Source organism: Schistocerca piceifrons, chromosome 1 (assembly GCF_021461385.2).
Source record: "Schistocerca piceifrons isolate TAMUIC-IGC-003096 chromosome 1, iqSchPice1.1, whole genome shotgun sequence".
Lineage (NCBI taxonomy): Eukaryota > Metazoa > Arthropoda > Insecta > Orthoptera > Acrididae > Schistocerca > Schistocerca piceifrons.
In genome coordinates this window covers 98,139,261-98,166,112 of record NC_060138.1, presented here as the reverse complement: position 1 = coordinate 98,166,112, position 26,852 = coordinate 98,139,261, and the positions used below count along the sequence as shown (strand labels likewise).

Genomic DNA, 26,852 nt, shown 5'->3' with positions numbered 1-26,852 from the left:
CAATAGGCAGTGCATTGTACACCAGCAATAAATCAGAGGATGGGCCGTTGTTAGGCAGGAAGCCAATGAGACAACTGTGAGAGTTCTGCGAATTTCCGTGGGGCAGGTCATTGACACCCAGATGTCCAGACTCTATTACAAAACATATTTGTGAAGGCTCGAGGCTTTTAGCGAGATTACGGCCATTCTTTGGAAACTTTGAAATGGACGCAACAGGGGAGAAAACAATCTTTTTATGGAGGGCTGTAGTTCCACACCGGTCAAGTTGTTAGCATGGGAAAGAGGCTGCAAAGCAGAATCTTTTTTAGTTTTCTCCCAATTAGCTTTAAAGCGATTTTAAGAGTGCGAGTAATGTATGCGGGTGTCCGTCGTTGAGTTCTATTTCTTGTGGTAAATCCCCAATCCTTCAATAAATCGGACTGACTTGCTGATTGTTCCAAGAATTTTATAGGTTTTGTAATTATGAGGGGCGTGCATTTTTCTTACCATCTACTAAACCTAAGCCACATACATCTGACGGTTATGTTAAATGGTTACTGGCTACACGGAGCATCCCTTCCCAGATGAACCATGATAAAGAAGTATATACTTCTTTATTTGAACAACATATTGTCGCTCTATGGGTATTATTTGAGCTGAGTACCACATCCTTAGAAGAGCCAGCATATTGTCATATTGTATCCTTTGAATAAAATTTAAGTTCGTGGTACTGTTCGCTATTAAGGCGCCTTATACTTGCCAGCCATTAATTTGGAATTATCCTCAACCAGTTCCTTCGTGTTCTTCTTCAGTTTAACGCCGAACACTTCCAATTTGTCGCATTCTGTGAAGGGATGTGGTGTTGAGTTGTGAAGTTTTGTTCAACCACAGGAGCCGGGTTTTTTGTTGTTTATTGTTGCTCCCGCTGCTTTCTTACGAAAATCCATTATTTCTAATATCTTCCCAAAGTCTTGGTACTGCGTAAGTACAATTTCTATGTCGTCGGCATAAGCTTTAACGGCGAATCTCTGTGCACCAGCATTTATTCCAGAGATCTGGTTATGCTCAGACTCGTATTTCGTGGTAATGGCTTTATAATGCCTGTAATTTCTTCTTCCATCAACATACTGACATTTTCGTTGGTGAGGGAAGTCGCGCAGTGTTGCGGTCGCGATAGGATATGATCCTTGTTCTCCGAACAGTCTCCGAAGATGGTCCTTAATATCTTTCATATTAATGGTGTCGTTCCCGTCGGAAGAAGTTAGATTTCCAGTAAATCTCTGTCTGGACCTTTTCTGTTTTCTACTGAGGTGGTAGATGCTCCATTTTTCGACTGGAATCTATCCCTTATCTTTGAAAGTACCTTTTTGGCTTTCGAGTTATTTTGCCTGTAGTTCTAGGATCTTCTTTTTGAATTTTTTCGATTCGCGAGATCGATCTCTCCGTTATCCACTTTTTCTTGGAACTCTCTAACAGTCACGTAATAGAATTCGATGTTTTTCCTTCTAGTGTCACTGATACTATACGCTACGAGGAATCCATGCGCGATAGCATTCGCAGAATTCTTTGTTTACCCACTCAACGTCGAGCATGTGGCAGTTTAACTTCAAGTATCCCTTTCCCGTTACAATGGGTCGGCGTATACCTTATGTTTTAACAAGTGCATGTTCATCTGAAAAGCTGCGGGGATTACTTCATAGTCCTGTACAGCTATTCCTGTTGTGGCATAAAACCTGGCCAGCCTGGAGTCTGACAGTGGAGATATGTACGTATAGTGAGATGGTATGATGGCTAGTCGATCTACAACGTGTATCAGTTTTATTCTCCATTCATGGTATTTAAGGGGCCGCAATCAGGGACCGATCCTGTTGCGTCTGCCTGTCTTGCAACGCAACTGAGATCTCCCATTTTTATGTCACTTTCTGCGTGCCTTATAAGGTATGCGATGTTGTTGTGGTCTTCAGTCCTGAGACTGGTTTGATGCAGCTCTCCATGCTACTCTATCCTGTGCAAGCTTCTTCATCTCCCAGTACCTACTGCAACCTACATCCTTCTGAATCTGCTTAGTGTATTCATTTCTTGGTCTCCCTCTACGATTTTTACCCTCCACGCTGCCCTCCAATACTAACCTGGTGATCCCTTGATGCCTCAGAACATGTCCTACCAACCGATCCCTTCATCTAGTCAAGTTTTGTCACAAACGTCTCTTCTCCCCAATCCTATTCAATACTTCCTCATTAGTTATGTCATCTACTCATCTAATCTTCAGCATTCTTCTGTAGCACCACATTTCGAAAGCTTCTATTCTCTTCTTGTCCAAGCTATTTATCGTCCATGTTTCACTTCCATACATGGCTACACTCCATACAAATACTTTCAGAAACGACTTCCTGACATTCGACGTCAACAGATTTCTTTTCTTCAGAAATGCTTTCCTTGCCATTGCCAGTCTACATTTTATATCCTCTCTACTTCGACCATCATCAGTTATTTTGCTCCCCAAATAGCAAAACTCCTTTACTAATTTAAGTGTCTCATTTCCTAATCTAATTCCCTCAGCATCAACCGACTTAATTCGACTACATTCCATTAGCCTTGATTTGCTTTTGTTGATGTTCATCTTATATCCTCCTTTCAAGACACTATCCATTCCGTTCAACTGCTCTTCCAAGTCCTTCATCTGACAGAATTACAATGCCAACGGCGAACCTCAAAGTTTTTATTTCTTCTCCATGGATTTCAATACCTACTCCGAATTTTTCTTTTGTTTCCTTCACTGCTTGCTCAATATAGAGATTCAACAACATCGGGGAGACACTACAACCCTGTCTCACTCCCTTCCCAACCACTGCTTTCCTTTCATGCCCCTTGACTCTTATAACTTCCATCTGGTTTCTGTACAAATTGTAAATAGTTTTCGCTCCCTGTATTTTACCCCTGCCAACTGCAGAATTTGAAAGAGAGTATTCCAGTCAACATTGTCAAAAGCTTTCTCTAAGTCTACAAATGCTAGGAACGTAGGTTTGCCTTTCCTCAATCTAGCTTCTAAGATTAGTCGTAGGGTCAGTATTGCCTCACGTGTTCCGATATTTCTACGGAATCCAAACTGATCTTCCCCGAGGTCGGCTTCTACCAGTTTTTCCATTCGTCTGTATAGAATTCGTGTTAGTATTTTGCAGCTGTGACTTATTAAACGGATAGTTCGGTAATTTTCACATCTTCAACACCTGCTTTCTTTGGGATTGGAATTATTATATTCTTCTTGAAGTCTGAGGGTATTTCGCCTGTCTCATACATCTTGCTCACCAGATGGTAGAGTTTTGTCAGGACTGGCTCTCCCAAGGCCGTCAGTAGTTCTAATGGAATGTTGTCTACTCCCGGGGCCTTGTTTCGACTCAGGTCTTTCAGTGCTCTGTCAAACTCTTCACGCAGTATCATATCTCCCATTTCATCTTCATCTACATCCTCTTCCATTTCCATAATATTGCCCTCAAGTACATCGCCCTTGTATAGACCCTCTATATACTCCTTCCACCTTTCTGCTTTCCCTTCTTTGCTTGGAACTGTGTTTCCATCTGAGCTCTTGATATTCATACAAGTGGTTCTCTTTTCTCCAAAGGTCTCTTTAATTTTCCTGTAGGCAGCATCTATTTTACCCCTAGTGAGATAAGCCTCTACATCCTTACATTTGTCCTCTAGCCATCCCTGCTTAGCCATTTTGCATTTCCTGTCGATCTCATTTTTGAGGCGTTTGTATTCCTTTTTGCCTTCATCATTTACTGCATTTTTATATTTTCTCCTTTCGTCAATCAAATTCAATATTTCTTCTGTTACCCAAAGATTTCTACTAGCCCTCGTCTTTTTACCTACTTGATCCTCTGCTGCCTTCACCACTTCATCCCTCAAAGCTACCCTTTCTTCTTCTACGGTATTTCTTTCCCCCATTCTTGTCAGTTGTTCCCTTATGCTCTCCCTGAAACTCTCTACAACCTCTGGTTCTTTCAATTTATCCAGGTCCCATCTCATTAAATTCCCACCTTTTTGCAGTTTGTTCAGTTTTCATCTATAGTTCATAACCAATAGATTGTGGTCAGAGTCCACATCTGCCTCTGGAAATGTCTTACAATTTAAAACCTGGTTCCTAAATCTCTGTCTTACCACTATATAATCTATCTGAAACCTGTCAGTATCTCCAGGCTTCTTCCATGTATACAATCTTCTTTTATGGTTCTTGAACCAAGTGTTAGCTATGATTAGTTTGTGCTCTGTGCAAAATTCCACCAAGCGGCTTCCTCTTCCGTTTCTTACCCCCAATCCATATTCACCTACTATGTTTCCTCCTCTCCCTTTTCCTACTGACGAATTCCAGTCACCCATGACTAATAAATTTTTATCTCCCTTCACTATCTCAAAGTTCACTAAAAACCTTTTCCCTTCTAGTTCTGTGTTCCTGATGGGGCATAAAGATTTAATATTGTTATTTCTTTTGGTTTGCCTTTGATAACGCGTCCATCCGGTTGCTTTTCTAAGTGCTCTAATTCCAGTCCCATTCTGGTTAAAATGCAGCAACGCCTACCGCTAGGACCTACATTCTTGTACATATTGCATTACTGTTGTAGATTCACCTCTTCGTAAGCTGCTTCCTGAGGAAAAGCAATGTCCACGTCATTGGTTTTTAAGAAATTCCACAGAATCTTCATCTTTTCTCACTTGTTCCGCAGATATTTAGCGTGAGTAGAGTAACCACCCTCCTATTTCTTCTTTCTCGTCGTCTTGGTATTCTCTTTCTGCATCTTTCTTATTTTTCCGAACTACCGCATTTAGAGTTGATTTGGCTTTCATTTTCGTCGCCTCCTCAACGCCTTGAGTTTTTATAGTCTTTTGGTCGCTAATACGTCACTCTGCTCCCTTAAGTGCCTGATTTGCAGATGGTTTAGTGACACTGAAAGCTGTTTCCGCACAATCCTCTACTTTACATTCTCATTTACATGCTACAGTCACAGCTGATGTGGTCGCACTCAGCTGTTCCTGTGTTGTTGCCCGGCGTGTTGTTTCCTGCAGTGGTTGGTGTCTACAGTACAACCCCTCTAATCCGACCTTGGATGGTCCGTCACTCCGGTTAGTCCGACCATGCTGAGGCCCGCGAGCCTGTGCCGATTGTCACTGACTAGACGCCTGTCGGGCCATTGTTGCGGTGTCTATCGCTGTGCATATTGTTATACTGTACGTTATTGTGCAGTTTTATCCTTTGTTGGGATTAAAAAATTCGTTGTTTGCTTTATTCCGTGTTCTCTACCGTACTTATTACTGTAGATTCACTGCGTGTACAGTTGTCTGTTTTTCAACATGTCTGGATTCGAACGTAAACACGTAACTCTTTCACTAAATGAAAAATTAGCAGTGCTACAAAGACTGGACGATGGAGATTCGCTCCAAAAAATTGCAAAGAAACTGAATGTAGGCGTTACGACAGTTAAGGATTGGAGGTAGAATCTGAAAGAAATTGACTCCTATACAGTTACGATTGATGGTGAAAACACACTGAAGAATCGCAAAACATTAAAAAAGCCTATATTTGAACTGCTTGATAACGCATTGTGGATGTGGTTTTGTCAAGAAAGAAGGAAAGGAATATCCAGGCCAATTCTCAAAGAAAAAGCGATGGTTTTGCACAAAAAACTGGAAGCCGAAAGTAAATTTGCTGCCAATGAAGGCTGGATTAATCCTTGGAAAACTCGTCAAAAATGTATCCCTGACTTTTTTTCCAAGTAATTTGTTTTCGTTTTTACTGTAAAAACAATGCATACAGTATAATCATTTCTTAGTTTATACACACAGTAGCTTATTTCATTGTAAAAAAATTCTGTTTTGTATACAGTGCTATAAACATTTTTTAGTTTACAGTATATATTGTTTATAGTTTATTATGTACAGTACAGTACTGTAATTTGTTTGTCGTTTTTCCTTTTAAAACCAATACATATTATAGTGTGTGTAGACGTTTTTTAGTTAATATACTGTTTAACACTGTGTGAAAAGCATCTTTTTATATTACTGTAGACATCTTTTAGTTCTTAAATAGTTTCATTTTTTGTACTAAATGTCTTTTTATATTTCTTGAAATAAATATTAGATTTTTCGGATAATCCGACCTTTTTTCTCGTTCCGACCATGGTCCCGGTCCCGAAGGTGACGGATTAGAGTCGTTCTACTGTACTTTCCTGCTGTGGACTGCTTAAGGGGCTCGTCACATATCATTGTCGGGACTGAAAAACATTTGTGTCCGCCTAAGTTTGCAGCCCAATCTCCAGTCTACCCTGTACAGCTGGAACGTTGTCGAGCTCCTGTTTCCTTGGTATCTGTGCCGAGTTTTCTTCAGGGTCTTCTTCGGAACTCGTACTGCCCTTTTCGAAGGCCCGTTTCTTATTGTTCTGATTTCTATGAGAACAAAAAAGACTTTCGTTCTCCATGTCTGTTTCGTTTTCTTGGTCTTGAATTGTAATCTCACGGACTCTGTAGCTGTTTTCCTGAACAATAGTTGCAGACTGGTCTTTATCGGTTTCATCATTTTGATCGATGTCTGCGATCTTGTGTACTTCATTTGTTCGTAGTGTCTTGTGCAATGCTGAGAATTCCTCTTCATCTAAACTAGGAGAGTGCCCGATGGATTTCGCATGAGTATTCTCGGTGTTGCCCGTTGCAGCACTTGAAGGAGTAAATTCTTCGGCTTGCAATCTTGTCCGCTATTGCAGATTATTTCGTAGACTAAACACGTGACGCGCTATGTGGAAGTTCGCCCGACATATTATGTGTGCCTTGCAACCGCCTACAAGAATGTGGAACAGGATGTCGGAAGTAACAAACATTCGCACAGATCTAATCCCGTTGTGAAGCCGGATCTTGTGTCTAGTAGATCACTTCGAATTCTATATTTTTTATATGTCTGTAAATAGAAATTGTCTGTCAGGGTGCTAAATCGTCCCCCAGAAATACACAACAAGGACTTAATACAGTGTTCAGTTCTTTGTTAGCAGTATTTGTATCAACGGCTCTGATCGCATTATCACGAAGACAGAATTCAAATTTAACGTCCGCAGCTCGTGGTCTCACGGGCTCGTTCTGCTTCTCGATCACGGTGTCCAATGTTCGATTCCATGCCGGCACGGTAGCTCAGCGTGTTCGGTCAGAGGGTTAGCTGCCCTCTGTAAAAAAAAAAAAAAAAAAAAAAAAAAAAAAACCTCGGTTCACCGATCAACAACGGACCAAAACGGGTGCCTTACGACGTCCGGCCCGAGCAGATACAACGAACGAAAGAGAAAAAACAGCCGGCACGGTAGCTCAGCTTGTTCGGTCAGAGGGTTAGCAGCCCTCTGTAATAAAAAAAACTGAGCTAATCGATGAACAACGAACTTAAACGGATGTCTTACGACGTCCGTCCAGAGCAGATGCAACGAACAAAAGCGAACAAAATGAGATTAAAAAAAAAATTCCCGGAGAGGTCAGGGATTTTTACCTGTCTCGAGATGACTGGGTGTATGTGTGGTCCTTATCTTTTCATCATCATTCATTAAAGTGGCAAGATTGGAAAGAGAAAAGGTTGGGAATTTGTACGGTCGCTGATAACTGCGCAGTTGAAAGCCCCACAAGCAAATCATCATCATCAAATTTGATCTGGGTTTTCATGGATATTCAATCTAACATAACAGAACTATGCAACTTAGCAAAAACACAGTAGTTCTCGTGATCTCTTCATTATCAGCAGAAATACCGAAATTTTCATGGAGACAGGCTTGAACATCCAAAGCTGTGGGTTGCACATGTCTGATATTCTTGTTAAGGGTGAACCTCAACGTATTTTTTCTGATCGAATCCATGGACGTAATTTACGGATACAAAGTGGAACGTCCGCTTCACGAGCTGTACAAAAAGACGATGAAGACGACGAACAATAAGTATTACAACTTACAAGTTCAGTGGCTGGACAAGGAACAGGAGCACAATATACACATACCCTACTACTTGTTCACGTAACCATTCAGCTACAACACGGAGCGCTGCACCACGCGTCCACACCGGCTGAGCACTAGGCCGCGACACACGTCTGAAAGTGCATTGTTCCACGGTATACAGCTAGTGACAGTTCCTATGACCAAGTTCCGTGTGTTTCTTGTGTGTTCCAGGATGTATGGTTGAAGCAGCGTACTGTAAGCAGCATAATGTCCAGTATTCACGTCGGGAACAAACAGACAACAAGGGCTTGAAGTACAGGGTTATTACAAATGATTGAAGCGATTTCACAGCTCTACAATAACTTTATTATTTGAGATATTTTCACAATGCTTTGCACACACATACAAAAACTCAAAAAGTTTTTTTAGGCATTCACAAATGTTCGATATGTGCCCCTTTAGTGATTCGGCAGACATCAAGCCGATAATCAAGTTCCTCCCACACTCGGCGCAGCATGTCCCCATCAATGAGTTCGAAAGCATCGTTGATGCGAGCTCGCAGTTCTGGCACGTTTCTTGGTAGAGGAGGTTTAAACACTGAATCTTTCACATAACCCCACAGAAAGAAATCGCATGGGGTTAAGTCGGGAGAGCGTGGAGGCCATGACATGAATTGCTGATCATGATCTCCACCACGACCGATCCATCGGTTTTCCAATCTCCTGTTTAAGAAATGCCGAACATCATGATGGAAGTGCGGTGGAGCACCATCCTGTTGAAAGATGAAGTCGGCGCTGTCGGTCTCCAGTTGTGGCATGAGCCAATTTTCCAGCATGTCCAGATACACGTGCCCTGTAACGTTTTTTTCACAGAAGAAAAAGGGGCCGTAAACTTTAAACCGTGAGATTGCACAAAACATGTTAACTTTTGGTGAACTGCGAATTTGCTGCACGAATGCATGAGGATTCTCTACCGCCCAGATTCGCACATTGTGTCTGTTCAGTTCACCATTAAGAAAAAATGTTGCTTCATCACTGAAAACAAGTTTCGCACTGCACGCATCCTCTTCCATGAGCTGTTGCAACCGCGCCGAAAATTGAAAGCGTTTGACTTTGTCATCGGGTGTCAGGGCTTGTAGCAATTGTAAACGGTAAGGCTTCTGCTTTAGCCTTTTCCGTAAGATTTTCCAAGCCGTCGGCTGTGGTACGTTTAGCTCCCTGCTTGCTTTATTCGTCGACTTCCGCGGGCTACGCGTGAAACTTGCCCGCACGCGTTCAACCGTTTCTTCGCTCACTGCAGGTCGATCCGTTGATTTCCCCTTACAGAGGCATCCAGAAGCTTTAAACTGCGCATACCATCGCCGAATGGAGTTAGCAGTTGGTGGATCTTTGTTGAACTTCGTCCTGAAGTGTCGTTGCACTGTTATGACTGACTGACGTGAGTGCATTTCAAGCACGACATACGCTTTCTCGGCTCCTGTCGCCATTTTGTCTCACTGCGCTCTCGAACGCTCTGGCGGCAGAAACCTGAAGTGCGGATTCAGCCGAACAAAACTTTATGAGTTTTTCTACGTACCTGTAGTGTGTCGTGACCATATGTCAATGAATGGAGGTACAGTGAATTTATGAAATCGCTTCAATCATTTGTAATAGCCCTGTATTGCGGGATGTGGTTGGTGTCTGTGAGGGTATTTGTTTTGTTTTGTTATAGCCGTGCTGCCTGTCGACCGTTTCCATCTGCTTGGCCGTACACAAACACCATGTTGCTTGTTGCCGACATGAATACCAGACTACTACGCTACTTACAGTACGCTGCGCCAATCACACAGCCTGCAACACACAATAAACACACGGCACGTGGTCAGAGGAACTGTCTGTCATTCGTTAGAACCATCTACTAAGGCAACGATGCGTTTCCAGACACATGCCCACAGCACTTTTTTCCTCCATTTCCTGTCAGGAGTCCGTCCCCGCAGTTTGTTGACTTTATTAATGTTCACCCCGTATATGAAAAGCAGTGTCCCTGCTGAGTGTCTGCCGGCCGCGGTGGCCGAGCGGTTCTAGGCGCTACAGTACGGAACCGCGCGACCGCTACGGTCGCAGGTTCGAATCCTGCCTCGGGCATGGATGTGTGTGACGTCCTTAGGTTGGTTAGGTTTACGTAGTTCTAAGTTCTAGGGGACTGATGACCTCAGATGTTAAGTCCCATAGTGCTCAGAGCCATTTGAACCATTTTGCTGAGTGTCTCACTCACTCACTCATTCACTGGCCCATCATCGCCCAGCTCAGACCGCTAAGGACAGAAACAAAATTTGGAGAAATTGTTGATCTTATACTGTAGGCGTCGATTAAGAAGGGAGTTTTCCAAATTCTACCGCTAAAGGAGGGAAATAGTGGATGAAAGATTTTTTGAAAATTGGTCGGAATTAAGGCAATATTGTAGCAAGACCTACAAAAATTGGTATTTCCGTTTTCGATCAGAAGTATAGAAATATGTGTTTTATCGATTTTGGAAATTTAGCCCCTATGGGGGTGAAATAGTGTGTGAAAGTGTTTTAACATAAATCATTATGAAGGAATTACTAAAGTATTTTTAAAGCTACATCTATGGAAACTCGTATTTGCCTTCTTGGTAAAAAATTAAAAAACAAAAAAGGTGTTTCAATGTTTATGTAAATTCAGCCCCTAAGGGGGTGAAAAAGGGATAATATGTCTTAGGAAAATATTTCATTGTGAAAGCATTTTTAAAGCTAAATCTATGAAAAATTGAATTTGGCTCCTTAGTTGGAAATGGAAAAACTGGTAGAAGCCGACCTCGGGGAAGATCAGTTTGGATTCCGTAGAAACACTGGAACACGTGAGGCAATACTGACCCTACGACTTATCTTTCAAGAAAGATTAAGGAAAGGCAAACCTACGTTTCTAGAATTTGTAGACTTAGGGAAAGCTTTTGACAATGTTGACGGGAATACTCTCTTTCAAATTCTGCAGTTGGCAGGGGTAAAATACAGGGAGCGAAAACTATTTACAATTTGTACAGAAACCAGATGGCAGTCATAAGAGTCGAGGAACATGAAAGGGAAGCAGTGGTTGGGAAGGGAGTGAGACAGGGTTGTAGCCTCTCCCCGATGCTATTCAATCTGAATATTGAGCAAGCAGTAAAGGAAACGAAAGAAAAGTTCGGAGTAGGTATTAAAATCCATGGAGAAGAAATTAAAACTTGGAGGTTCGCCGATGACATTGTAATTCTGTCAGAGACAGCAAAGGACTTAGAAGAGCAGTTGAACGGAATGGACAGTGTCTTGAAAGGAGGGTATAAGATGAACATCAACAAAAGCAAAACGACGATAATGGAATGTAGTAGAATTAAGTCGGATGATGCTGCGGGAATTAGATTAGGAAATGGTCGAAGTAGAGAGGACATAAAATGTAGACTGGCATTGGCAAGGAAAGCGTTTCTGAAGAAGAGAAATTTGTTAACATCGAGTATTGATTTAAGTGTCAGGAAGCCGTTTCTGAAAGTATTTGTATGGAGTGTAGCCATGTATGGAAGTGAAACATGGACGATAAATAGTTTGGACAAGAAGAGAATAAAAGCTTTCGAAATGTGGTGCTACAGAAGAATGCTGAAGATTAGATGGGTAGATCACATAACTAATGAGGAGGTATTAAATAGAATTGGGGAGGAGTTTGTGGCACAACTTGACTAGAAGAAGGGATCGGTTGGTAGGACATGTTCTGAGGCATCAAAGGATGACCAATTTAGTACTGGAGGGCAGCGAGGAGGGTAAAAATCGTAGAGGGAAACCAAGAGATGAATACACTAAGCAGATTCAGAAGGATGTAGGCTGCAGTAGGTACTGGGAGCTGAAGAGGCTTGCACAGGATAGAGTAGCATGGAGAGCTGCATCAAACCAGTTTCAGGACTGAAGACCACAACAACAACAACAACAGTTGGAAATAAAAAAAATCATGTTACACTGTTTATGGAGATTGAAGCCCCTTTGTGGGTGAAATATGGGATTAAAGTTTATATGGAAATATTTCATTAGAGAAGCATTTTTGAAGCTTACTCGTCGCTATAACCTACTACACTGCTGCTTAAGGAAGCCAATTACGCTGTTAACTGCACCGTCTAAAATAACGTTAAAACTACTGCAAATAAAATAGGAACGGCACAAGACCAACTGTAAACACTCTTTTCACACGCTGATTGATCGTCTAAAACTGAACAAAGCGATTCCGAGCGTTCCTTGAAACACTCACTACAAACATCATTCTCGGCCAATTTCTGAACTGCCATTGTTTTAACAGTAAGCAATGGTTAATTTTAAAATGTTACTAATATCACGTAAGTCCAACAGCTGCGTTTTAGAAAAAAAATCATCAGAGAATGGGCAAGTTCATTACAAAAGCTGGAATAAATCAAACAATCTAGCATCGAAATACAGGGAATCAGAGTGAACTGACTGGAATTTGTGAATGTTTGTCAAAGATATAGGATCAACAATCACCCAAATAAATCTCCATGGAAAAATATCAGAGAAAGCAGGCTGATAAATCTCGACATCTAAAACAGAGCAGATGACAAATATCGTAGGTGCACCTCAAATCGTAGAAAGCAGATTTGGAAAAAGTCAAGGAAACTCAAAAAATTATACACTTCTCGGAAATCAGCCAAGTTAATGGACTCATCAAAGAAACAATCGAAGTCAGATCCCAGATGATGGAGATGGTGCATATGAAACTTCCTGGCAGATTAAAACTGTGTGCCCGACCGAGACTCGAACTCGGGACCTTTGCTGTGAGTACCGGGCGTGAGTCGTGCTTCGGTAGCTCAGTTGGTAGAGCACTTGCCCGCGCAAGGCAAAGGCCCCGACTTCGAGTCTCGGTCGGGCACACAGTTTTAATCTGCCCGGAAGTTTCATATCAGCGCACACTCCGCTGCAGAGTGAAAATCTCATTCTGGAAACATCCCCCAGGCTGTGGCTAAGCCATGTCTCCGCAATATCCTTTCTTTCAGGAGTGCTAGTTCTGCAAGGTTCGCAGGAGAGCTTCTGTAAAGTTTGGAAGGTAGGAGAAGAGGTACTGGCAGAAGTAAAGCTGTGAGTACCGGCCGTGAGTCGTGCTTCGGTAGCTCAGTTGGTAGAGCACTTGCCCGCGGAAGGCAAAGGTCCCGAGTTCGAGTCTCGGTCGGGCACACAGTTTTAATCCGCCAGGAGGTTTCATATCAGCACACTCCGCTGCAGAGTGAAAATCTCATTCTGAGATGGTGCATAAGTTCTCAAAGGAAATGAAAAAAAGATCGACAACAACACGAAAAATGGACGCCATGAAACAGTTAATGGCACCACAAGCGCCCTACGCAGCAGATTACATTGTCACATTTAAAGTGGGAGAAATAATAAAAAAAGAAAAAACGAGAGGATCATATCGCGAAAACTTCTGAAAATGCAAACTACAAATTCAAAAGAAAGAAAGAGCATCATCAAAAAATTTCTTAAGTCTTAGGTAGAATCCAGAAAGTGATAGTCCGTTTCTTTGGACATGTGAAGAGAATGGAAGATAAAAGATTAACTAATAGAAAGTTCCAATCTTTGAACTATAGAAACAGCAGACATCAACAGATCAAAGAAGCTAAGAAAGTCTAATAATGAACTAATAAGACACTGAAAGCAGAGTCTGAGAGGCAAGAAGTGAAATGGAATGGTTGGGGTGGTGAGGGGGAGGTTGAGTGATAGTGTGTGAAGGATGGAAGATGCCCTTCTCTTTTTCTTATGTGGTTTTTTCACGTGTTTTGTATAGTATCTAGTTTCCGATGTTTGCTGGGTCATTGAGCAACTGTTTATTTTGTGTTAATGTTTTTTGTATACTGAAGTTATCTTGGAAAGGGAGGCGATGTCTGTCTTTACTTATTCTTATGATGTTCATACCTTTTTCAGTACCGCTTGATCTGTAGTATTCCTGTTTAAGATGGTCTGAAAATGTTGAATGAAATTGTACTGTATTTCTATGTTCTGATTTTTTTTAACGTATTGTGCCAAATGTCCTGCCAATCATCCCTATGTATATTTTTTCATAGCCTTTGCAATTGATCTGATTGATATCAGATTGCTGGTATATGTCTGATTTTGATTCCAGTTTTGAAAAGCTTTTTTATAAAGAACTGTTTGTTTTGTAAGCAATATTCGTGCCTTTTTAAAAATTGTTACGTATTTTATGTGTAACTTTGTTATGGTACGTCATCATATGTCATTTTTTGTGATTGTGCAGGTTGTATGTGTTGATGTCATTTGGTTAGCTTTAATCATTCTTTGTGTCTTTGTTTTTCTGTTTAGTTTATCTACAAGTGTAACAACAAGTGACACTGTCTTAAATGTAACCTAAAACCACCTGCAGAATCAGAAACTGGCAGTAGTCAGATACATGATAACCAGACTGAACAAGGTTCCCCTAAACGCTTTTGATTACGAAAAAGAAATAGCCACTATAAGACAATCAGCACTACAAATAGGTACAAAGAAACACTAGTAGACATACTAAACAGAAGAATACAGACATACATAATGGAAAAAACTTATCAGTCCACATGAACACATACAACCAGCACAAATAGAAAAAATTGCTTACAGTGACCTACTATAACAAACTCACACATAAAACAGACAACGGATACAAAAAACAAGACACGAACACTACTTACAAAACAAACGACTAAATATAAAAACACATTCGAAACCTGAAATCAAAACCAGACAGCTCCAACAGTCTGTTATCATCAGCTAAGTTGCAGAGACTATGAAAAATATACAGTGGGCTGACTGGCAGGACATTTGACATAAGATATAATCACAGCATCGAAATACAGTACAAATCATTCAATATTTCCAAACCATCTTAAAGAGGACCACTACAGACTAACCACTACTGTAAAAGATATGAACATCATAAGAATCAGTAAAGACGGACACTTCCTCTTTGCCAAGAAAACTGCTATAATCAAACGCATTAACACAAAATAAACAGTGAACAGTAGTGTACGAAATTGTATCTTGTTGAACGTCAAAAACGCATAGTTCCGCAAAGCGGTTTAAAATAATACCACAGTTATCAGTGCATAACTAAGAAAAGAAACAAACATGTGCTAGCAGACGACATTTCCTGATGTAGACGAGAAACCAATCAAACAAAAGCCGACAATGTGTTAAAAAAATGTTTTCCGATTTAGAAACAAATGACACTGTAAATACCTTTAATTACAATCCACTGATGATGCTTTAAGTGAACAAAGCGAAACGCGTCTTGTGAGAAAACCACACATCTACTAGTTGTAACGACGGAAGAAAAATACTCTCAGAATTTGTAAAGCAACCACGGACAATATGGCCACACAAATGAAGAACTGAACTGCAAGCACTGATGTAGATATACTCTGAAAGAAAAAAATTACAGCGCCAAAAAGTAATTACGGTGTAGTAAAGCAGTTTCTAGAATACATTTTTCTAGGGGACTAACATTGCAACACAACAGGTAAGTACGAGAGAAGCCAGTGTAAATGTCAAATACTAGTTCATTAATAACAGGTGTAATCACCAGAATGTTGAATGCAATCGTGCAAATGTTCATGCATTGTGTTGTACAGGTGCCGGATGTCAATTTATGGGATGGAGTTCGACTGCTGTTTGCACTTGGTCGGTCAATACAGGGACCGTTGGTGCGTTTGTGGATGACGCAGGAGTTGTCGTCCAATGATGTGGCTTATGTGCTTGATTGGATACAGATCTGGTCGTAAGAGGTTCACCACCCTGCTGGAGCAAATATAATCTCGATGTATTGCTCACTTGCTATAACGACAATTCACAGGCGCTGCCTGAGACATAAAATATCTTTGCCCCGGTTAAAAGAGAGCTTCAATAGAGTCGCAGGGAAGAGCAGTCTCTGCCGCAGTTGCAGCTCTCTTTTAACAGGGGCAAAGATATTTTCTGTGTCAGGCACAGCGCCTATGAACTGTCGTTCTAGTAAGTGGGCAATACATCGAGATTACATTTGCCCCAGCAGGGTGGTGAACCCCTTACATGGTGATCGAGCACGCCAAGGCAACTTGTCGACACTCTGTGGAGCGTGTTAGGTTACAACAGCGGTATCCAGTTGGATAACCCCTCTGCAGCATAATACAGGGTGATTCAAAAAGAATACCACAACTTTAGGAATTTAAAACTCTACAGCGACAAAAGGCAGAGCTAAGCACTATGTGTCGGCGAATTAAGGGAGCTATAAAGTTTCATTTAGTTGTACATTTGTTCGCTTGAGGCGCTGTTGACTAGGCGTCAGCGTCAGTTGATGCTAAGATGGCGATCGCTCAACAGAAAGCTTTTTGTGTTATTGAGTACGGCAGAAGTGAATCGACGACAGTTGTTCAGCGTGCATTTCGAACGAAGTATGGTCTTAAACCTCCTGATAGGTGGTGTATTAAACGTTGGTATAAACAGTTCACAGAGAATGGGTGTTTGTGCAAAGGGGAAGGTTCTGGACGGCCGAGAACGAGTGATGAAAATGTAGCACGCATCCAGCAAGCATTTGTTCGCAGCCCAGGAAAATCGACTCGCAGAGCTAGCAGAGAGCTGCAAATTCCACAATCAACTGTATGGAGAGTCCTACGAAAAAGGTTAGTTATGAAACCTTATCGTCTGACATTGGTTCAAGCACTGTCTGCAGCTGATAGGATTAAAAGAATCGATTTCTGTGATTTTATCCTTGCTCAAATGGAAACAGATGAATCTTTCGTTTCAAAGATTGTGTTTAGTGATGAAGCAACTTTCCACACTAACGGGAAAGTCAACTGTCACAATGTCTGTATATGGGGCACTGAGAATCCGCGGGAAACAACTCAGTATGAACGTGACTCGCCTAAGGTGAACGTTTTCTGTGCCATTTCAGCCAATAAAGTTTTTGGTCCCTTTTTCTTCGAAGGTGCTACTGTAACTGGACTACAGTATCTGGAGAAGTTAGAGAATTGGCTGTTCCCTCAGCTCGAACAAGAAGCACAACAATTCATATTTCAGCAGGATGGAGCGCCACCACATTGGCACTTATCTGTCCGTAACTACATGAACGTCAACTACCCGAGGCGATGGATCGGCCGCCAGGCAGCCCGTGACAGAGCACTTCATCACTGGCCACCAAGAAGCCCTGATCTTACCCCCTGCGATTTTTTCTTATGGGGGTATGTTAAGGATATGGTGTTTCGGCCACCTCTCCCGGCCACCATTGATGATTTGAAACGAGAAATAACAGCAGCTATCCAAACTGTTACGCCTGATATGCTACAGAGAGTGTGGAACGAGTTGGAGTATCGGGCTGATATTGCTCGAGTGTCTGGAGGGGGCCATATTGAACATCTCTGAACTTGTTTTTGAGTGAAAAAAAACCTTTTTAAATACTCTTTGTAATTATGTATAACAGAAGGTTATATTATGTTTCTTTCATTAAATACACATTTTTAAAGTTGTGGTATTCTTTTTGAATCACCCTGTAGATCGAATCACCACACTGACGTACAAATTTTCAGGGTGCGTGGGATCGCCACGAGAGAGAGCCTGTTGTCATACGAAATCGCACCCCAGACCGTAATCCCAGGTGTAGGTCTTGTGTGTATAGTACGCAGACAGGTTTTTAGCAGGATCTCAACTGGTCTCCTTCTAACCAACAAATGGCCATCAGTGGCACCGACGCAGAACCAGCTTTCATCAGAAAATACAATAGTCCTCCAACCTAACCTCCAGTGAGCTCTCGCTTGACACCCCTGAAGTCCAAATGGAAGTGGTTTGGTGTCAGCGGAGTGTACGCTACAGAGTATCCGTCTCAGAGCTGTTCTTGAAGTAACCGATTTGTAACAGTTATTTGTGTCACTGTGGTGCGAAATGGTGCTCAAATTGCTGCTGCAGATGCAGTATGATGCGCCAGAGTCCCACGCCGAACACGATGGTCTTTCCTCTCGGCAGTGCTACGTGGTCGTCCAGAGCGTGGTCTTCTTGCGACAGTACATTCTTGTGAGCACCGCTGCCACCAATCGTATTACATGTCTGTCAGGTCTTTGAGCTATATCGCAGACGGAACGTCCAGCTTTTCGTAGCCCTATCCCACGACCGTATGATGGTGGTGATAGAATCGTTCTGCAGTCAGCTTCAAATGCTGGTTCTCTAAATTTTCTCACTAATGCTCCTTGGAAAAAACTTCGCCCATCCTCCAGGGACTCCCATTTGAGTTCCAGACGCATTTTCGTAACACTCGCGTGTTGTTCGAATCTAACGGTAACAAATATAGCGGCATGCGTCTGATGTGCTTCGATGTCGTCCTTTAATCCGACCTGGTAGGGATCGTAAACATTCGAGCAGTACTCAAGAACAAGTCGCACTAGCGTCCTATATGCTGTCTGCTTTAGACACAAACCACACTTTCCAAAAATTCTTCCAGTACAACAAAGTCGACCATCCGCCTTCCCTGTTTCAATCCTTTTACGCTCGTTCCATTTCATATTGCTTTGCAAAGTTAGTCCTAGATATTTAAACGTGACTGTGTCAAGTAGGACATTAGTAATGCTGTTTCCGAACATTACGCGTATATTTTTCCTACTCATGCGCGTAAACTTGCATTTTCCTGTATTTATATCTAGCTGCCACCTAGAAATATTGTCTAAGTCATCTTGTATCCTCCTACAGTCACTCAACTTGGACACGTTACTGTACACCGTGAAACTTCCCCTTTGAATATAAAGAATCAAAGTGCTGGAAATCTCTTACGTTATTAGATTTTCAAACAGCTGAGCAAAACTCAACGTACTCAGATAGTTTTCTCTTTACTTATTCTGATCATCACTAAACTGACACGCAATATTTTTAGCGCAACGCAATCTGACTTTCAATAATCCCTGCAAAAGAATGGCCCTGACTAACAAAAACCTATACCTTTCATGAATCACTTACCTCACAAAAATCTTCGTTACTCGAACCACTGCAATACAACGAGCGCCAATACTGCCAGCTAAATAAAAGCTTCTAACTACTGAAGGCACTAACTACTGGTAGGCATAGTTAGCAAATGAAAGATTTTGATAGAGAATAAACAATGTATTTACTTTCAAACTTCCTGGCAGATTAAAACTGTGTGCCGGACCGAGACTCGAACTCGGGACCTTTGCTGTATTTACCTTAATAATGTTTAAAAGTCATCACATATATATCTATCAATAAATGACATCCATCTTTACAAGTTTTCTTTTTCTGGCGGACACACGTCCAGATCGTCCGCTCTCAAAATTCTGCCATCTCTCTCCCCACATCCACCACTGCTGGCGGCTCACCTCCAACTGCGCAACGCTACGCACTAGACTTGGCCACTGTTTCTATGTTTCGATACAGTGTATCGATACGTGGAACTGTTTGAGTGTTTCGGAACAGCTGTGGTTCACTGTTTCGAAACAGTGGTGTTTCATTCCGCCCCTGTCTCGGATAACCGGACCAGATTCGATCTCGAGCCAGATACAGAAACTGTATCGTTGCTTCAAAATAAAGCTGTTTCAGTCCACCTGTGCTTGGAACTGACTAATTGTATCGAAACAGTGATGTTTCATTCCGCTCTGTGTCGTACGAGATTCGGGCGCGGCACAGGTACTGAAACACAACATAACACTTCATGAAACACTTTCAAGATTGTCGAAATCTTTTTGACAAGCAGTAGCATGAAGCTGAAGATACCCGAAAACAAAGGTTCGTTTCTAGCTGACTGTCCTATTACGAAATGGCGTAACATCTGCTTTATAAACACTAACCAAACAATAAAACAACGCATACTATTCACATTCAAAATAATAAATATGTGAAAATCATTCAGTTAAATTACACTTTTTGTGTAACATACGCTTCTCTGTTCATGTACAGTAATCATATTAAGAAAGGCGAGTAAGCCTACAACATTTTGAATAAAAAAGGCGTAGAGTGATAGTTATTAGACATAGTGACAGTTATTAGACATACACATAAATTAGATGTAAGTATAATTGCAAGCAATATGTTTGACATATCACTGATAGTGTAATGGTGGACGGGAAGGGCTGGGAAACATGGTGAATTTATAGTAACGATTCGAAACACCTTGAAAGACAAAATTTTTTTCTGTTATATTTTGTTATTTATTCGAATTATTTGGCATTAGTTGTGAGTCTTTAGTCACTGTGCCTATTATCCACAATGATTACCTTTGTGTGAATGGAAATTAGCAGGATGGCTATATTACCCATACTAACGGAATGTGGGAATCCCAGTAGCATATCCGTTGTTCCTGCAGTTTGCTTCCACCTTCAGTTCCGTTCGTGGTGGTTCTTCTGTCTTCAGCTATGGCTGTCCTCAGCCAATTGAAAGGTATGAAAGTCACACGACACGAAAGCAGCGCATTTGCTGCAGGAAATACGAAACTGCCAAGACGCCTAAGTGATAGTTTCATACTTTCTGCGATATGATTAGCGTTCTCGCACCTCATTTGTGTTTATATGGACATACTTTACAGCAGACACTCAAGATGATAAAATGTGTAGGTTTATTAGATTACAAAAAAAAAAAAAAAAAAAAAAAAAAAAACTGTTTCACTGTTTCGAAACAGCGTATCGAAACATAACATTGTACTGTTTCATTTGTTTCGAAACAGCTACGTGTTTCAGTTTGTCCATCTCTACTACGCACTGTTCACATCAAACAGCCCAACACTACAATAGCGAATATTCCAACAATGCCAACCAGCCACAGACTGCACACAGCACAGTCAGTGATTTTCATACAGAGCACTACGTGGCGTTACCAGCATAAAAACCTAAATAGCCTTCCAACAGCCGTAGCATTATCAGCAAACAACTGCGGATTGCTGCCCACCCTGCGCACCAGATCGTTTATGTATAAAGAGAATAATAGCGCTCCATGCGCAGTTCGCTGGGGCACTCCTGACGATAGTCTTGCCTTTGATGAACACAAGCCGTCGAGGAAAACATGCTGGATTCTAGCGCTTAAAAAGTCTTCGAGCTACTCGTATATCTGTGAATGCTCGTACCTTCGTCAACAGCTAATAGTTGAACACAGTGTCAATTGCTTTCCGCAAATCTAGAAATATGGGACCTGGCTGTTGCGCTCCACCCGTCGTTCAATATATCATGTGGGAAAAGGGCAAGCACGAGCGATAATCATGCTGATTCGTGGGCATAAGCTTCTCGCTCTCAAGAAAATTTATTGTATTCGAACTGAGAATATGTTCAAGGATTCTGCAACACACTGATGTTAGGGATATCGCTCTATATCGCTCTACAGTCTTGTTGTTGTTGTTGTTGTTGTCTTCAGTCCTGAGAGCCACCTGCGCTTTTCTTCCAGTCGATTGGGGCAGTGCGCTGGGCGAGATATTCACGATAAATGCAATCTAGGTAAGGGGCAAATGATATAGACTGATCTTTGGAAAACTGGAATTCAATCCGAACCTGGCGACTCATTTGTTTTCAACTCTTTCAGTCGTTTCTCTACGCCATGGATGCTTATTACTATATCGCCCATATGGGAGTCTGTTCGATAGCCAAAAGAGAGTATATCTGTGCGATTGTTGTGCGTGGACGATTGCTTAAACGCGAAATTTAAAACTTCAGCTGTTGTTTTGCTGTCTTGAACTACCACACCAGACTGATCGACGAGTGACTAGGTGCAAGCATTATGACGCGCTCAGGAATTTTACAAGACAGCAGAATTTTCTGGAGTTCTCTGCCAGATCTTTTGCTAAATTATGACGGTGGTAGTTGTTCTTCGTGCATAGATCTATTCACAGACGCACTAATATCTACTAGCCGCCGGCCGGAGTGACCGAGCGGTTCTAGGTGCTTCAGTCTGGAAGCCCGCGACCGCTACGGTCGCAGGTTCGAATCCTGCCTCGGGCATGGCTGTTGTGTGATGTACTTAGGTTAGTTAGGTTTAAGTACACTACTGGCCATTAAAATTGCTGCACCACGAAGATGGCGTGCTACAGACGCGAAATTTAACCGACGGGCAGAAGATGCTGTGATATGCAAATGATTGGCTTTTCAGAGCATTCGCACAAGGTTGTCGCCGGTGGCGAGACCTACGACGTGCTGACATGAGGAAAGATTCCAACCAATTTCTCATACACAAACAGCAGTTGACCGGCGTTGCCTGGTGAAACGTTGTTGTGATGCCTCGTGTAAGGAAGAGAAATGCGTACCATCACGTTTCCGGCTTTGATAAAGGTCAGATTGTAGCCTATCGCGATTGCAGTTTATCGTATCGCGACATCGGTCCTCGCGTTGGTCGAGATCCAATGACTGTTAACAGAATATGGAATCGGTGGGTTCAGGAGGGTGATACGGAACGCCGTGCTGGATCCCAACGGCCTCGTATCACTAGCAGTCGAGATGACAGGCATCTTATCCGCATGGCTGTAACGGATCGTGCAGCCACGTCTCGATCCCTGAGTCAGCAGATGGGGACGTTTTCAAGACAACAACCATCTGCACGAACGGTTCGACGACGTTTGCAGCAGCATGGACTATCAGCTCGGAGACCATGGCTGCGGTTACCCTTGACACTGCATCACAGACAGGAGCGCCTGCGGTGGTGTACTCAACGACGAACCTGGGTGCACGAATGGCAAAACGTCATTCTTTCGGATGAATCCAGGTTCTGTTTACAGCATCATTATAGTCGCATACGTGTTCGGCGACATTGTGGTGAACGCACATTGGAAGCTTGTATTCGTCATCGCCATACTGGCGTATCACCTGGCGTGATGGTATGGGGTGCCATTGGTTACATGTCTCAGTCACCTCTTGTTCGCATTGACGGCACTTTGAACAGTGGATGTTACATTTCAGATGAGTTACGACCAATGGCTCTACCCTTCATTCGATCCCTGAGAAACCCTACATTTCAGCAGGATAATGCACGACCTGATATTGCAGGTCCTGTATGGGCCTTTCTGGACACAGAAAATGTTCCACTGGCGCCCCGGCCAGCACATTCTCCAGGTCTCTCACCAATTGAAAGCGTCTGGTCAATGGTGGCCGAGCAACTGGGTCGTCACAATACGCCAGTCACTACTCTTGATGAACTGCGGTGTCGTGTTGAAGCTGCATGGGCAGCTGTCCCTGTACACGCCATGCAAGCTGTGTGTGACTCAATGCCCAGGCGTATCAAGGCCGTTATTACGGCCAGAGGTGGTTGTTCTGGGTACTGATTTCTGAGGATATATGCACCCAAATTGCTTGAAAATGTCATCACATGTCAGTTCTAGTATAATATATTTGTCCAATGAATACCCGTTTATCATCTGCATTTCTTCTTGATGTAGCAGTTTTAATAGTCAGTAGTGTATTATGCGACCCTCGTAACCTGGTCGGCGCGTTGCTGAACGCGCAGGCACCACACGCGAGAGCTGCGTGCAGTGGCGCGGCGCTGTGAGTCAGTGGCGGTCTGGTCGGACGCGCTGCCTCTTCGCGTCTCGCGGGAAACCGGCGGGACCTGTTTGGTGCCGTCGCGGCGCGGCGCAGCTCGGTGTGTTCTTGCAGGGCAGGCGTCTGCCCGCGCCTTTCTGGTCTGTCGCCTCGGCGTCGGCCGCCGCAAGACGGATGTGCTGCCACGCCGGCTGCGTTCCTCCGCGGACCGGACCGGACTGCGGGCGATGGCGGTGGACGCTGAGCCGCGTCCTCCACTGCTGTGGCTTCACCTCCAGCGCCCCACTACTGAGCCGCGTACCACGCAGTTACACATTCGAAGTAAATATTCCAGAATTCGATTCAAGAACAGCTGTCAACATGAGTAACTTAGAAGTAAATATCCTTGGTGTAGCAATACTTCCAGCCCAGATTGTACACCAGTCAGGTTTCTTTCAGACTATATTCATAAAACGGCTCCATACTCACTTGATGAAGATGAAATGGCAGATATGATACTGCGTGAAGAGTTGGACAGGGCACTGAAAGACTTAAGTTCGAAACAAGACCCCGGGAGTAGACAACATTCCATTAGAACTACTGATAGCCTTGGGAGAGCCATCCCTGACAAAACTCTATCATCTGGTGAGCAAGATGTGTGAGACAGGCGAAATACTGTCAGACTTCAAGAAGAATATAATAATTCCAATCCCAAAGAAAGCAGCTGTTGACAGATGTGAAAATTACCGAACTGTCAGTTTAATAAGTCACAGCTGCAAAATACTAACGCGAATTCTTTACAGACGATTGGAAAAACTGGTAGAAGCCGACCTCGGCGAAGATCAGTTTGGATTCCGCAGAAATGTTGGAACACGTGAGGCAATACCGACCCTACGAGTTATCTTAGAATGTAGATTAACGAAAGGCCAACCTACGTTTCTAGTATTTATAGACTTAGAGAAAGCTTTTGACAATGTTGACTGGAATACTCTCTTTCAAATTCTGCAGTTGGCAGGGGTAAAATAAATGGAGCGAAAGGCTATTTACAATTTGTACAGAAACCAGATGGCAGTTATAAGAGTCGAGGGACATGAATGGGAAGCAGTGGTTGGGAAGGGAGTGAGACAGGGCTGTAGCCTATCCCTGATGTTATTCAATCTGTATATTGAGCAAGCAGTAAAGGAAACAAAAGAAAAAATCGGAGTAGGTATTAAAATCCATGGAGAAGTAATAAAAACTATGAGGTTTGACGATGACATTGTAATTCTGCCAGAGACAGCAAAGGACTTGGAAGAGCAGTTGAACGGAATGGATAGTGTCTTGAAACGGGGATATAAGATGAACATCAACAGGAGCAAAACGAGGATAATGGAATGTAGTCGAATGAAGTCGGGTGATGCTGAGGGAATTAGATTAGGAAATGAGACACTTAAAGTAGTAAAGGAGTTTTGCTATTTGGGGATCAAGATAACTGATGATGGTCGAAGTAGAGAAGATATGAAATCTAGACTGGCAATGGCAAGGAAAGCGTTTCTGAAGAAGAGAAATTTGATAACATTGAGTATACATTTAAGTGTCAGGAAGTCTTTTCTGAAAGTATTTGTATGGATTGTAGCCATGTATGGAAGTGAAACTTGGACGATAAATAGTTTAGACAAAAAGAGAATCGAAGCTTTCGAAATGTGGTGGTACGGAAGAATGCTGAAGATTAGATGCGTAGATAACATAACTAATGAGGAGGTATTGAAAAGAATTGGAGAGAAGAGAAATTTCTGCCACAACGTGACTAGAAGAAGGGATCGGTTGGTAGGACATGTTCTGAGACATCAAGGGATCACCAATTTAGTATTGGAGGGCAGCGTGGAGGGTAAACATCGTAGAGGGAGACCAAGAGATGAATACACTAAGCAGATTCAGAAGGATGTAGGTTGCAGTAGGTACTGGGAGATGAAGAAGCTTGCATAGAATAGAGTAGCATGGAGAGCTGCATCAAACCAGTCTCTGGACTGAAGATCAAACGTCCCCTTTAAACAATTATACAGGACTGTGCTTAACCTGACACACAATATTTTTAGCGCAACGCAATCTTTCAAAAATCCCTACAAAAGAATGGCCCTGACTAACATTAACCTATACCTTTCACAAATCACTTACCTCACCAAAAATCTTGGTTACTCGAACTACTGCAAAACAGCGAGCGCCACTATTGCCAGCTAAATAAAAGATTCAAACTACGGAAGGCACCAGCTACTGATAGGCATAGTTAGGAAATGAAAGATTTTAGTAGAGAACAAACAATGTATTTACCTTAATAGTGTTGAAAAATCATAATATATATAACAGATCATGACATCCAGTCTTACAAATTTCCAAACTCCGCCATCTCTCTCCCCACATCCACCACTGCTGGCGGCTCACCTCCAACTGCGCAACGCTACACGCTGTTCACATCCAGCTGCCCAACACTACAATGGCAGACAACAATGCTCAACAGCCAGTGATTTTCATACAGAGCGCTACGTAACGTTGCCAATAAGAAAACATAAACAGCCTACTTACAAAGACCACAACAACACTTACTTGCTCGTAGAAAGATCCTTAACCAAAGGCTGGAAAAGTGCACAAGACACACCAATACCCAAGAAGAGAAATAGGAGTTATCCGCTGAATTACACACCAACATCGCTGACTTCGATTTGCAGTACGATTTTGGAACATATACTGTGGTCGGACATTATGAATCATCTAGAAGATAACGATTTATTGACAAGTATTCAACATGTATTCAGAAGATACCGTTCTTGTGCAATACAACTAGCTCTTTAATCTTTCGAAGAAGTATGTGCTATCGACAGGGGACGTCAAACTGATTCCATATTTTTAGAATTCCAGAAGCCTTTTGACATAGTTCCTCACACGCGACTTCTAGTTCAATTTCGTGCCTATGGAGTATCGTATCAGCTGTGCGACTGGATTCGTGGTTTCCTGTCAGAGAGGTCACAGTTCGTAGTAACTGACGAACAGTTATCGGGTAAAACAGTAGTAATATGTGGTGTTCCCCAAGCAAGTATTATAGGCTCTCTGCGGTTTTTCATCTGCGTAAACGACATTGCCCTGTTAGATTGTTTGGAGATGATGCCGTCATTTACCGTCATCTCATGTCATCAGATGATCAAAACGAATTGCAGAATGATTTAAGCAACATATCTATGTGGTGCGAAAAGTGGCAGTTGATTCTAAATCATGAAAATTGTGAAGTCATCCACATGAGCACTAAAAAGAATCACCTAAATTTCAGTTACATGATAAATCGCAGAAATCTAAGGACTGTAAACTCAACTAGATACTTAGCATTACAATTAGGAATAACTTAAAGTGGAACGATTGCACTGATAATGATGTGCGAGGAAATCAAATCAAATTATGACATTTATTGGCAGAATAGCCTACTTAGAA

General features: G+C 42.3%; 1 non-coding gene across 1 annotated transcript; it reads left to right on the top strand.

Moving 5' to 3' along the window:
- Window positions 1–13,053: 13,053 nt before the first annotated feature.
- Trnap-cgg lies at window positions 13,054–13,128 on the top strand. The gene has a single exon. It is a non-coding gene; the product is annotated as a tRNA-Pro (tRNA).
- The last annotated feature ends 13,724 nt before the right edge of the window (window positions 13,129–26,852 follow it).